Below are 14,778 nucleotides of genomic sequence, written 5' to 3'. Positions count from 1 at the left end.
TTACACGATGAATAAAAATCAAAAACAACATCAAACATCAAGAAAGAGTCCAAGATTTGTAGAGGATCAGCATACAGTGGTTAAAATATTGAACCACCAACTTTTAATATTTTAACCCAAACCCTCGTTAATAAAAAAAATACCACACGGGCGAAGAAGAATCCAGCAATCCCGGTGAAGAAGAATCCCACTCAACCCAAGGCTACACCCAAGAAGAAGATTACACCGAAGAAGAAAAAAACTCAAGTGAACAACAAAGAAACCACAGAGAAGGGTAAAAAAAAAGGGAAGATGTTAAAGTCCCAATTTTTCAAAACGCAACGTTTCAGAATAGTTTTAAAAACATAGTCTTAACGGAGGAAGAGTTGAATGCCATATACCAGAACATATTATTCGGGTCATCCAGTCAACAACAATCCGAAGAACACACGACATCAGCTTACACTGATGCGAACGCAGATGAAAAATACCTTGAAATGAAGAAAGAAATTTTCACTGTTGGTAGCTTAAAAAATTATTCATCAAATCTGATTTTTTGTATATAAAGTATTCAATCCTTATTTATTCATTCATTCATTTATTTATTTTTTCACAGGTTCGTTAGGAGTTAAAAGATCTTAATGATAATATTTATATTCTTGACCCCCTTATCCATTATGTTTATTATATTTTTACATTCTTCAACATTACTATTAATATTTTTATTTATATCTTGATAAGATTGACAAACACATAATAAATTTGAAAGAATACATCGATAATTCAATCAACTTGATTATCGATGAGATTAGGTCTTCCAAAATGCAGCTCAGTGAAACATTGCAAAAACAGGTAATTTTGCACACACATTATGCTGTGTATTTTTTTTTTTGTAAATAACTAGTATGAAATGTGTACGAAACTAGTATAATATTGATATGAAATTAGTATAAAATTTACATATAAATTGAAACAATCATATTTGTTGTATTTTTAGTTTAGTATGAATCCAATATAAACTATTAAATGCATTACAATATTTCACATTCATGACAGCATGAAGAATTTGCGAATGTTGGAAATGATCAGCCATCATCCGCTCAGAAGGACGATGCTCACTATTCCAATGAAGATGTCCAATATGATGATGGTATGACCTAATTAACTATCAATTTTATATGAAATTAATGTTATATAATATTCATTCATTATTTTTAATTTGCAGTTGGAGTGCATAGTCCCCATATTCCACAACATACTATGTTTTTAACGTCGATGTGCCTGAATTGCCAGCCAAAAAACACCCCGTAACACCCCAAAAATTTTCACCGAGACTCGAACTATTTTTTATAAGCGTATAGACTCGAACTGAATGAATTCTAATTGTATATATGAGTTAGGATCAACTCCTAAGTATTTAAAGTGTATTAGATTTGGTTTAGGGTCATAAGGGATCTCTAACACCAAGCCAAGCCCAAAAAATTTCTATCGGCAAAGTTTTCGTATGAGTCCGTATAAGGGTCAAGTTAAAATGACCATAACTTTAATAATATTAAGAGTTAGGTGGGCTATGACCCGTAAAATTAAAGTTCATTGCGCCCTCTTTCCAACGCCACCAAGTTTGCCTCATTTGAAATTCGGAGTAAAACGTTATGACCGTTTTACTGTAGACGCTCTATCCTGGCAGAAGTCCGCGATGGCTCCTCAACACGGAGAGGACGCGGACTCCATTGCCTTTGACGAACGACGCCCCTTTTATTTTTAAGGGTATTTTTTCCTACAACCCTTTGAAGAGTTATTTTAATGTCCCTAAATGTGTAGAAATCAGTTTTGCCTCATTAGAAACTCTCTCATTCACTCTTAAACTTTAACGCTCAAGAATTTTCAAAAAAAAATCAAGTTAGGATTCTCTTTCAGGGTTCTTCATCAAGGTAAGTTCTTCTTCATAGATTTCAAGATTATCAACCCAAATGTCTTCATACATACATGAATCGCTAAGAGAAATCTTAAATCCTAACCATAGGGTTTCCAAGAAAATAAATCGAAGAATTTCAAGAAAGGGTATCTTTATTGTTCTTCTTCAAGTTAAGATTTTTCATCAAGATTTGTGAAGCTTTTAAGGTATGTAAAACTAAACTAAAGAATGGACTTTGTTCTTCCATGTTCCCCATGATTATGATAGGTTGATTTGTGAATGAATTGAGTCCCACGATTGTGATAGGTTGAATTGTGAATGAATTGAGTTCCCATAATTGTGTTTCTTGAGAATTTTCTTTAAACTTAATATATTTTTACATAATATTGCGTAATTGATGATTTCTATGAACTTGTTCTTGACGAAATGATTTTTGACTATTTATTTCATAAACGCTCATGATATTTTAACTAACATTGGATGAATATGATTAAGGATTGAGTCTAGAGCCTTGGACTTGTGAATGTATGATTGTGACTGGGATGTGAGCATGATAATGGTCTTGATGAAACTTGATAGTCTTTGCATCTTCATTATTGAACTAAATGGAATGGTCTCAACTAAATGTGTCATAAATGATTGTCTCAACTACTCATAAATAAATGATTTGGGAATGACTAAAAGATTGATTGTCCAAAAGGATTGATTGGATAGAACCGATGAACTGATAAAAGTCCATATGAGACTTGTTGATTGGTTTGATTGAAAGATTGATTGTCCAAAATGATTGATTTGATAGAACCGATGAACTGATAAAAGTCCATATGAGGCTTGTTCATTGGTTGATTGGGATTGATTGTCTTATTAACATTGAGTCATGGGAGGAGTATCAAACATCGAATTGGGTAAGAGTAAGTAATAACTCGAACTCAATAACTCATCGCCAAACATAAGAGAGAATTGAACCATTAAAGTCAGATATTTACCTATTTTATTGTCCTGAAAAGATAGGTCTTGATTGATTGTTGGATCCAGATTGATAGATTTGTCCTTTACCTTGGCAAGGTATTGGACGGCTGTGGAAACAACAACGAGATTGTTGTACGATCACTGGCTCATAAGTGATTGTTGTCAAATATGAGAAAATCCCATATAGGTCTTGATGGTACTCTAATTTTATTGGATTGGATTGGATTGTATATGATTGGTATTTGTCTAAACCTTACTCTTGCTTTAGACTTATGACATCTTGATCGAACTTCTTACTTCTTGATTTGAGTTATCTGAGTTGATAGTATTCTACCTTATGCATGTTTCATTCTGCCATATTACATACTCGTACATTCCACGTACTGACATTCATTTGGACCTGCATCATTTTATGATGCAGACACAGTTTCTAGAAGTCATCAACATGCGCATCATTAAGGATCTTCATATTCAACTGCTTGGTGTGTCCTCCCTTCTTTAGGAGGATGCCACATTTGTCTTTCTAGCTTTTGAGTTTAGTTTTCTTCATTTGAATTGAGGTAGCCATGAACCTGTCATTGGCACCATTTAGATAGTAGTGATAGAGGCTTCATAGACTAGATTGTTGACTTGTTGATTTAAGATTGTCTTTTGGCTAGTTTCATTCGTACTAGTCTTGTTGATTGGATTAGACAGATTATTGATCTTTGGCCTTATTCTATAAGTAGTTATTTGATCATCTTGATGAGTTAAGTCTTCCGCTGATAGAGAGTTGGTTGAATGATTGTGTGAACAAGTCAAGTGATTCGCTTGGGGATGAGCAATAGTCTCTGAAAGCCGGCCACGTCTAGGGTACCCTCCTGGGGCGTGACACACCTAAGCCTAGTTGAATCATTGCAGAAAGAGGTTAATTTCCACACTCTAAATGATGTTTACTTATTTGATGTGCCTGAATGTATTTTCATTTTTGTGCTTGAATATGTCTCCTGAATTTATTTTCAGTTTTTGTATGAAAACTAATAAAATGCACACTCAATGGGTTGTTTACCGATTTACATAAATCTAGTATAAAACTGATTTCAAATTCATATAGATCACATATATATTGAAACATATATTGAAAAATTCAATTTTGTTGCATATTAGTTTTGGTATAAATTTTGTATAAAACTATTATAACAATCATAACCTTTTATTCATGTTAGTGTGAAGACACTGGTTCTGTTGAAAATGAGCATACATTATCCACCAAGAAGGATGATGTAGATAATCCCAATGAAGGTGTCCAATATGATAGTATGATCAATGCTCAAATATTAATCAAAACTTGGATATTCAATCAAAATGTTATTTAACATTCATGCATTGTTTTATTGTGAAGTAGGAGTGCATGGTCCCTGGTCCAAGTCTAGATGATTTTCCTAGACTCACTGAAACACAGATTGTATCACTCGATCCGATACTAAATGAGGTAATCACACCTGAAGGCAGGTATGATCATTAATGTGTCATTAATTTGTATAATATGTATGTGTGTACAATTAATAATTAATTTTTTTGTACACAAAGAGTCAGCTTACGGCAAGGCCAAAAATAAATTGGAACCTAAACTGAATTTTGGGGTGTAAGAGTTGGTGTGATGGATTGGTTCCACACAATGGTCCACACTGGTAGGCCATGGTAGAATGAAGTATGTCATCTATTTTTATGAAGATTTTTTTTATATCTTTATATTTTTGGTATAAATTTCGTATGAAATATGAAAAATTATATGAAATGAGTATGTAATTTGTATGGGTAGGCATGCAATATGTATACTTTTTGTATATATTTGATATTTTTTGTGAAGAAAATTCAACATATAAATGATATTACTTCTATTCATAAAACACAACATGTAGATGTCATTATTTACTATCTACAAAATAAGGTAAAGTATTCGCTAAATGTCCATTCATTATTCACGACAATCGATTGTTGGTTCATGCCAAAGATCATTAACATTGAGAAATAGTGGAGAGATTCAAACTGTGATATGAGATCCATATCCCCCTATCACAATATTGATCAAGTAATTAGAGGTTTCAAGCTCCTTGCTAACATTTCCTAGGATACAGTTGATGATGTTCTTATTCTGATCAATGTTAGCAAGTCATTTTATTAGATTCTCGTTGTCTTCCGCATCAAGCTTAGATGTCTTCATGTGTATGATTCAATGATGAGAGGATCACTTCACTCAAAAAATGTGATTGAAACAGTTCAAAAGCTTGCAACAATGATTTCGATGTTCCCCACTAGCACAAAATTTTATGGTAAAAGACTGGATCTTTATTTCTGCAAACTGCCAGCATATGTTGACAAGGCACAATTTTATCCTCTCAACTACGAATTGCCGATTGATGTACCTCAACAATCTCGATATTCAAAGTATGTATTCCTAAATTACTTTTTTCATAATTTCAGTTTATCTGACTCACTCAAATAATATTTATTCACAGTCGTTTCAGTGACTGTGATATGTACACCTGTCTTTTTGCTGAATTGATTAGTGATGGGATATTTGACATGAATGATATCTTCATTGATCCAAACATCAAATTCAGAGGTACGACACAATTTTATGGCAGTACGGGACATTAAAGATCAACGATGGTGCGCGATAGTAAAGTTACTCGAACTGTTTTTGCTAAATTTGGTGGACTACGAATAGCAAAAAAATTTGCTATAGACACCACCAAGTATCCCACGCCAAAATCAAGAAAACCTACTACTAGATAAAAGATGACTCATATGTTTGCTTTTGTATTCTAGTATTAGTGTGTTTTATCTAACAAAACAACAACACATAATATGTTTTATGGTTTTATTTCATTTTTATTCTAAATACTATTTATTTTTGTTATGGAAACGATTTATGAAAGTGTATTTGTTGTTTTATAACATATGGCTTCTAATTTAATACAAATATTTTTTCTAGTATAACATATCTGATTATGATATTGGTATGAAATTTATATAATTTAATCTTTTTTTTTTTAAAACTGAAACCCCTTTTATGGGTATGATCTTAGTATGAAATCTGTATATGGTGAATAGTTTTCATCACTGATCATATTTAATAAGCTTGACTTTAATAGCTAGCAATTTTTATGGCATGAAAGTATATAAAGTAATTAAATTTAATAGGATTTCGAATGTATACACCTGTAAAAATAATTAAATAAAATAATAAGTAATTTATAATTTCTCATACACATTATTTATTAATCAGGATATTAATTAAGTAGTAGTTATTTAATTATTAAGTTCATACAAATTAAATTCAATGTTATACCCTTGTTTTATATAAACTTATCAATGGTATAGAAACATTTTTCGAAGATAGGTTTGATGGTAACTTAGTATAAAGTCTCTGCTTTATGTGTACAAAATTGTTCTGAAATTTGTATACTTTGAACACTTTTAATACTGATACTATTGATCTGTGTATGATATTGATATATAATTTGTATACTTTGATCCTTTTTTAACATCATTATTTTTACACATGGTTATATTTTAAAATCTGACTATGTTTTTGGTATGAACTTTATATACTTTGAATATTTTCAACACTAGTCATATTTAACACGTGTGGGATATTAGGACGTACATTTTCAAACAACTTTAATAAATAAATTTATTTCTTGAATACAAATTTCATTCAATGTTGTACACAAGTTTTATTCAAACACTTTTGAAATTTAAATTTTGATCAAATTTCATACAATAGTATATAACCACTTCTACATTCCAAATTCAAAAAAATTTCATACATAAAACAGTATATTATGCACACAAATTATAACGATCAGAACCGTTGTTAATCAAGAGCAAGAGAAGTAGCAAGAAAAATAAGTCAACTGGGCCCTACAATCCGGCCAGAGCGGGATAGTCCCACCATAGAATTTAAGTCGCGATTTTCTTATTTCCCACTTCTTCCAAAAGGTAAACTACAGACGAGAGTTACTGCAAAAACCCTCCAAAGGCTACTCCTGACTTGGGAAGAGAGGGAGAAAGAAATCTCAGCATGGGGAGGGTTTCAACCGGCAGAATGCAAGCTTATCTTGCCTGTTAGACATCTTAAACCAGAGGTTGGAGCTACACTAAGTCTCTACAATTGTCTAGCGCACAAGTAGACTAGGCTTTCTCTCATCTGAGTAGTTAAACCTATACCTTATGCATAGTATAAGGGATTTAGTAAGAGGTTTCATAACTAGACTCTGGGTCACGGGCTATGGGCAAAATTTTGGGTGTTATCAGTGGTCTAACTTGAGGTGACCCGGGTAAGAAAGTTTTAGAATGAATTTTGGAAAATTCGTGGTGGTATCATCACATTTAGACTTGTGTGTTCGTAAATTCCATAATTATATGCATATTGGTAGGAAAAATGAGAAAGATTATGATAAACCTTAAGGGTTAGCAACTTGTATTAATTGAGTGCAAGAGTCTGAGTGGTTATATATGTATTGTTTCTATTTTCCTATTGTGATTATAAATGTGGATTGTTGTGGTTTTGAGGATAGGATGTCATGTTCCGACAGTTTTTTGGATTGGGTGTCACATTTTGACACGTTACTGAATCAGGTGTCATATTCCGACACAATCTTGGATCGAGTGTAATGCTCCGACACATATATGGTTGAGTCTGGATCCCATGAGATAGTCAAATTTGTGTGGATGGTCCCATGAGATGATCTTATAATATCTGTTATTCTAGAGGATAATGAGTATAGTTGTTAATGGACTAAAGAGTAAGATTATTATGAAAGAGTCCCCGTCGATGTTGTGGTGTTATTAGTTAAGGACTGAGAGTCAGTATAGGCTCATTCGTGGGTAAGATTGTGGAAACTCATGAGGCCACATTATGATATATGTAATATTCTATACCTTCGGACTTAATAGGGGAGGTTGCTTGTTGGCTGGGAGTTGTTTTTATTAGAGCTTCTATCAGGTGGTAGTGGTCGTCGTACTTGTTTTGTAAGAGCCATAATTAGTTAAGAGGTGTGGTTATGAGATGATTAAGTCATGTCTGGTAAGATAAACGAGTTGGGGCTAGTGGTAGTTGATTTGCCCGTGAATGGGTAAGGTCACCGGCTGGCCCAATATTAGGGTGTTCTTTGAGGGTATGGTGGACCCACAAACCACAAGTCTCAATCTCATAAATCGAAGTTGGTAGTGAATCTGTGGTTAATAGATGGGTGAAGAATTACAAAGGTGAGAGTAAGGAGTTATTGGTAAGTTAAGATGGACAGGCATATAAAGCTTAATTGTTATGATCACTCTTATTTTCCTGTATATATATTATGCATTGGGTTTCAGATTTAACGATGATGCCCAGTACGTGTTGTTTGTATTGATACTACTTTTGCTATGCCACTTGCCATAGTCTGGTTGCAGAGTCAGTAGAGTTCTCTAGGTGAAGACGAAGATGATCCTCCGACAGCTCCTACTCTTTCTCCTTTGTGATTGAATCTGTGTCTTTTCATTTGTCTTATGTCCTATTCTGTAGAGCTCTTGTACCTATTATAGACTAGTATTCTTAGACAATGTCTTGTATAAAACTTGAGTTTTTGAATTATTTCCGGCTTAATAGAACTTCTTGGCTTATTGTTTAATTTTCTGTAACTTTCGCAATGCTTATTTCATATAAGGGGTTAAAATAAATACATATAAAATTTGAATTTATTATAAAAAATCAAAAATAATAATAACATTTGTTTTTTCAATAACTAAACCAAATAAAAACACAATTTCAAACTAATTATCTAGAGGATATTTTGAACAAGTCTTTCGATTGTGACCTTCTTGATGATACATGCTCTAAGTAATCTTAGATCTATTAAATTTGACATCATTAAATCCCTTCCAGCGTACAGTAGGTGGCTTCTCTACTCCTTTTTTAAATCCAGGTGACATCAATTTAAGTTCTACCACATAACTAGGTATATTCCATGTACTCTCACACAGAAAAAGTTCAACCAAAATTGCATATGCATCTTGATAATTTTTATTACTGTAATACGAAGACAATAATCTTCTTCATGTAGACCTCTGTACCTAATAACAGCTATTGCATGCCCGCAAGGCATCTCATCAAGTTGAAATCGCCCACAAGTACATTTTCTTGCTCTTATACACATTGAATCTTTCTTAGGTCCATCAGATACAATGTGCAAAAAATGTGTTACTGCAGTTATCTAAAAAAATTTGAATAAAAAGGGCAGTCCGGTGCACTAAAGCTTCCGCTATGAGCGGAGTTCGGAGAAGGGCCTGACCATAAGGGTCTATTGTATGCAGCCTTATCTTACATTTCTGTCAGAGGCTGTTTCCAAGGCTTGAACTCGTGACCTCCTGGTCATATGACAACAGATTTATCAATTAAATTTTTTTGAATAGATAACAATTAATATAATAAACATACAAAATAAATAGATCATACCTTCATTCTGTTAGACAAGTCATTATTCTCTTTTAGCATAAGATCATACTTTGGTGTCAATTCTGTTGTTGTCTTTTCAGCCTCATCATTGTTCTCTCCATGACTGAATGGTTATTCTCATAAAATCAAGCACTGATACAACTGGGAGTCTCCTTACCAATCTATTAGTGTTATTTAAGGACTCCGCTATCTTTGAAGTTATCGTCCAAATTCTGTTAACGGTTGAATGAGCCCTTGACCACTTATGATAGACAACCTCAAATAAATAACCTCTTATCCTCTTATCAATTTCGACAACTCTTCCCATCAACTCCTCAAATTATTGTAGTGTGTACGACTTTATCATGGCAAAAAAAGTTACCGTAAATCTTCAGTATTTTTATGAATTTTTTTTCCAGAACATTACATCACAGATGCCAGATGCAAACACGATAATCTAAATTAGGATACAGCCTTGCAACAACTTTTCATATACTTTCATTCTTATCATACATGGAACACATTTTTGCTCTTTCTCCAAAGACTTTCCTAAATTTTTCAAAGAACCAAGTCCATGAAGCATCATTTTTTGAATCTACTATAGTATATGCGAGTGGGAGTATGTGACCTGTTGAAATACATAAAATTAATCAATATGGTCTCAGAAAATCTGAACACAATTTTTATACTAATATTATACCGCAATAAAATTAATCAAATTAAATTCATACCTCTTGGGGTCCATTGTACTTGTAGTAAGAAGTGTCCCACCGTATGCACATTTTAAGGCTGCCCCGTCAACAACAACTATTGATCTGCAATACTTTCATGCACTAATACATGCTTCCAGCGTAATACATGCATACAAAAATGAATCACCTTCTTTTCTCTTCAAACTAATAACAGAACCAGGGTAGGTTTGCTCCAACATATACAAGTAACCCCACAGCTTTGCATAAGACTCAGTTGGATCTCCTCTTAACATCTTTATTGTCTTTTCTTTAGCTCTCCATGCTTGCTGGTATGTTAAGGACACCCTATGTAATTTCAACATATCCTCAGATACATCCTTAGGTGTGTATACTGTCATTGGATCCACGAATTTATCCAATATAATAATAGACATCACGTCTGTTATTCCTGACGTCTAGCATAAACTCTATCCCTTACAGAACAAGTGTGACCACAAAACTTACAGATCTTAAAAAGTCCAAACCGATTTAAGGATGATGCATTCATCATCCACGAACAATCTTGAGACAGACACTTAAGGTAGTAATTGTTCCATCAAAAAATAATACATCAAACAATTATATGAATATCATACAATAAATAAATATTTAAATAAGCAAAATATTGAAATATCACCATGCCGCACTGGAACGAATAACAAGGAATCAAAATTTTGGCACTACTGCATAGTGCCTCATGACTGTCATAAGTGTACCCTTGTTATTGTAAATTTGTTTAGCTTCCACCAACAGATTTGTTGTGTCACTAATTATAGCATAAGTTTCATCATCTAATTCATCGACTTCTTCTACTATAACCATTTCTATCAATCGGACTGAATTAGTCGAGTATAAATCAATTTTAGTGTGTGGTCCTCCAATAACACGTTCAACTCGCTCGATCATAACACTACTTTCAGAATTTTCTATAGCTCGGTCTTTCACTGTTACGCACAACAAAAAATTGACGAAGAAATCAACATTACATTTCTTTTGATCCAAGTATACTCGTACACCCACATCATTGTGTATGCAAATGGTTGGACAACGTTCGTTCACAATATACTTAATCTCAATTGCATTGACAGTCATGTCTATTCCTAGTTGTGCAGGAATTACATTAACCAGACCAACAAACAGAGTACTAGATTCAAATATAATGCCCTCCATTTGGAAGCATACATATTTGCCTACGTCGTAATAACGTTAGTGATGTGAGTTATACAATTATCATACTAATTTCACGCAAATTTTATACACAATAATTTAAATCCATTATAATTTAAAACAAACACAAACTATGCCACACACATCGAAGCTATACAAAATTCATACAACTCTAAATTATCATGAACTCACACATAAATTTTTTTTACAAGCTTTAAAGGACAAAAAAATATCAATTATACAAACTTCATTCAAAATTCACACAAAGCCATTTACATCCAATCCATCTTAGTCCACATACAAACCATGACACACACATCAAAATTATACAAATTTCATACAACTCTTACTGATCATGTACTCACACTGATGATTTTTTAAAGCTTTAACAAAAAATATATATAAAAAAACACATATCCACATTTCATACAACAGTAATGACTTATACAATTATTATACAAAATTCATATAATATTCATACACTGTTTATTACTTCCAGTCCAATTTAATACACATAAAAAAATACGCCATATGTAACCAAACTATACAATCTTCATACGAATCAAAGCAATCATCTACTCACAAATGAATTTGCTTTTACCAACTTCTACAGACAAAAAAATACAAAAAACAATATTAAATTCTGCTTTTAAGTATTGAAACTTATACAGATTTCGCACCAGTTTTATACACACAAAAATAAATATGGCTTTCAGTATAATTTAAAACGGAGAGAATTTCATATCAAAAACATGTTCAACCATATAATCACATTATAAAAACCAAACTATTTATTACAAAATAACATAAAAAATGACTAATTTGAATCTATAAGAAAATTGAGAAGACAGAGTTTCAAAAAAAATGGAGGAAAAAATTGAATGGATAACCTGAACAATCCCATCTACCACCATGCTACACTAATATCAACATTAATCTTTTACTTTCCATTTGAATACCAACTGAATTCGATTGTAGAACCCATAAGAAAACGTTTGAATTGGGGGGAAAGCAGGAGATTAAAGAGCTTTGAAAAATAAATAAATATCAGGAAGGAGTATATCTAACCGCATCAACTAATTGAATAATTTAAAAACAGTAAAAATTGTTACAATTAAATCAACTGAATGAAAAAATTAAGGAGTTTAATATCAGGATTGATCGTAATTCTAGCTTTTATGGTAACTAAAAATAAAATGCCTTTTTTTATTCACTTTTTAATTAATTCTTTATATTTCGTTTATTAAAACTTTAATTAATGCATAATGTTATCCAAATCTATTATAATCTGAAAGTTTTTTATTACAACCTGAAAGTTATAAACTACTGTTACAATTCAAAATTTCTTATATTAAATATGATATTTAAAAAAATTCACTTTGTTTAATTAGATAATTTTTCTTTTTCTTTATAACGGCTTATATGGGGAATATTTTTGGTACTTTTTTCAAATATTCTACAATTTAGGGAAACTATCCCAGAAGAATAGCTTTCGTGGCTTAGACAAATCTCTTGTGACGTTGATATTTTGGCTTCATTAGTAGTTTAGTAATTTGGACATCACATGAAAAAAAATCAAGAAAAGAACAAAAGAATACAACCTCAATTTTGACATTCAACGTATAGCGCAGCCTAACACCAAAATCCGAAAAATGTAAATCTAATAGTTTGGACGGGTCTATAAAGGCAGCATGTGGCATGTGCTGGTATATACATGTTGCTTATAATTTTTTTATTTAGGCGAAACCCATTGATGACCCTCTAAAGTTGGCACCAACTTTCACTTATACACCTAAATTAGGAGATGTTCATTTTAGACACCTTATGTAAGGGTCGAATGTGTCATTTTGACACTTTTTTGACAATCACCAAAATATATTAAGTGTGTAATGCACTCGCCTGACGTGTCAAAATCAGCGAATTAAATAAAGACGTGTGATCTCTCTCTCTCTCTCTCTCTATATATATATATATATATATATATATATATATATATATATCAAAAATAATTATCAAATAATGACTTTTGAATAGAAAAAATGACCAATAATGTGATGACACATGACATTTTGTTTTATCCAAATAATAATTTTCTTAAAAATAAAAATTAACACCTATTAATCCCCACCCACCCCGTCGTCATCTTCTCCAACCCCACCCACCCCAACCCCAACCCCTCCCCCACCCCGCTGTCATCTTCTCCAAACGATCGTGTATAGGTTATATGTCAATCGGATTACTGCAGCTAGGGGTGTACATGGACCGGGTTGGTTCGGATTTTTTACAAACCAAACCAAACCATTTGTGTCAGGTTATAAAATCTATAAACCAAACCAAACCAAACCAATAAAAGTCGAGTTTTTCGATATCAATTTTTCTCAGGTTTTTCGGGTTTTTTCGGATTTTTTGGATTTTTTCGAGTTTCTCGTATTTTTCATAATATTTAATAAAAAACACAGAGCAGTGCTTTTTAAAAAGAGTTCTAGTACAAAATATCAACAAAAAAGATGGAGGCAGAACACTGTTTGAAGTTTTAACTTTATAATATAACTTTATAAGATGGTTTTTTTTTGTATATTATTTAGATGAGCTTCTCAAGTCCAAATCTAAATGTAAGAAAGAAAATAAAAATTATGAAAATTTTTTAAAAAATATTTATAAATTACATTTTAATAAATATTTTTATGTATAACATAATTTAAAAGTAGTATATCTATAATCGGGTCGGTTTGGGTTCGGTTTGACTTTGTTTAGTTAAAACCAAACCAATCCTATAATGGTCGGGTTTTTTTTCCAAACACCAAACCAAGTCAAACCAAACCACTAGTCGGTTTTTTTTCCCGATTTGGTTCGATTTGTCGGTTTGGTGCGGTATATTGGTTTGTCCTATACAACCCTAACTGCAGCACAAAGATTTGCTGGTAAGCCTATTTTTTCTTGTGTTTTAATTTGGTGTTCATAGATTATTTTTTTGTGTGTTCAATTTTCAGATAGGGTTGATTAAATTTTGGTGTATCAAATCTATGTGGGTCGTCGCCAAGAACTTTGAATTTACAAGATTTGAGGAAAATTCTTGATCTTGGTCGAAAACTAAATCAGTTATGAAAATTATTCATTTTTTGATGGGATGTAACAATTTCAATTGATGGTGGGGGTCATGATATATTGATTTCTTGAGAACCCATAAAAAGCTTGGATAAAAATTTGGAATGTGTGCATTTGACTGATGCTTTCATGTCAATTTACTATGACAAAAATGGAGAATGCTAAAAAATAAAGAAGAAGAAGAAGAAGAACAAAAAAAAAATTAAGAAAAAACAGATTCTACGCGCCTCAGATAGGTGGAAAACATGCGAGGTGCCAACTGTGTAAAAAGTGTCAAAATGACACATTCGACCCTTACATAAGGTGTTTAAAATGAGCATCTCCTGATTTAGGTGTCTAAGTGAAAGTTGGTGCCAACTTTAAGAGACCACCGATGAATTTCGCCTTTTATTTATTTAGTTATTTTACAACAAAATTGAGAAAGTGGTTGAAGTTATTGTTTTCTTCGTTTT

This window comes from Solanum dulcamara, chromosome 12 (assembly GCF_947179165.1).
Source record: "Solanum dulcamara chromosome 12, daSolDulc1.2, whole genome shotgun sequence".
Classification (NCBI taxonomy): Eukaryota; Viridiplantae; Streptophyta; class Magnoliopsida; order Solanales; family Solanaceae; genus Solanum; species Solanum dulcamara.
The sequence above is the reverse complement of the archived record's forward strand: the minus strand, read 5'-3'. Positions refer to the sequence as shown.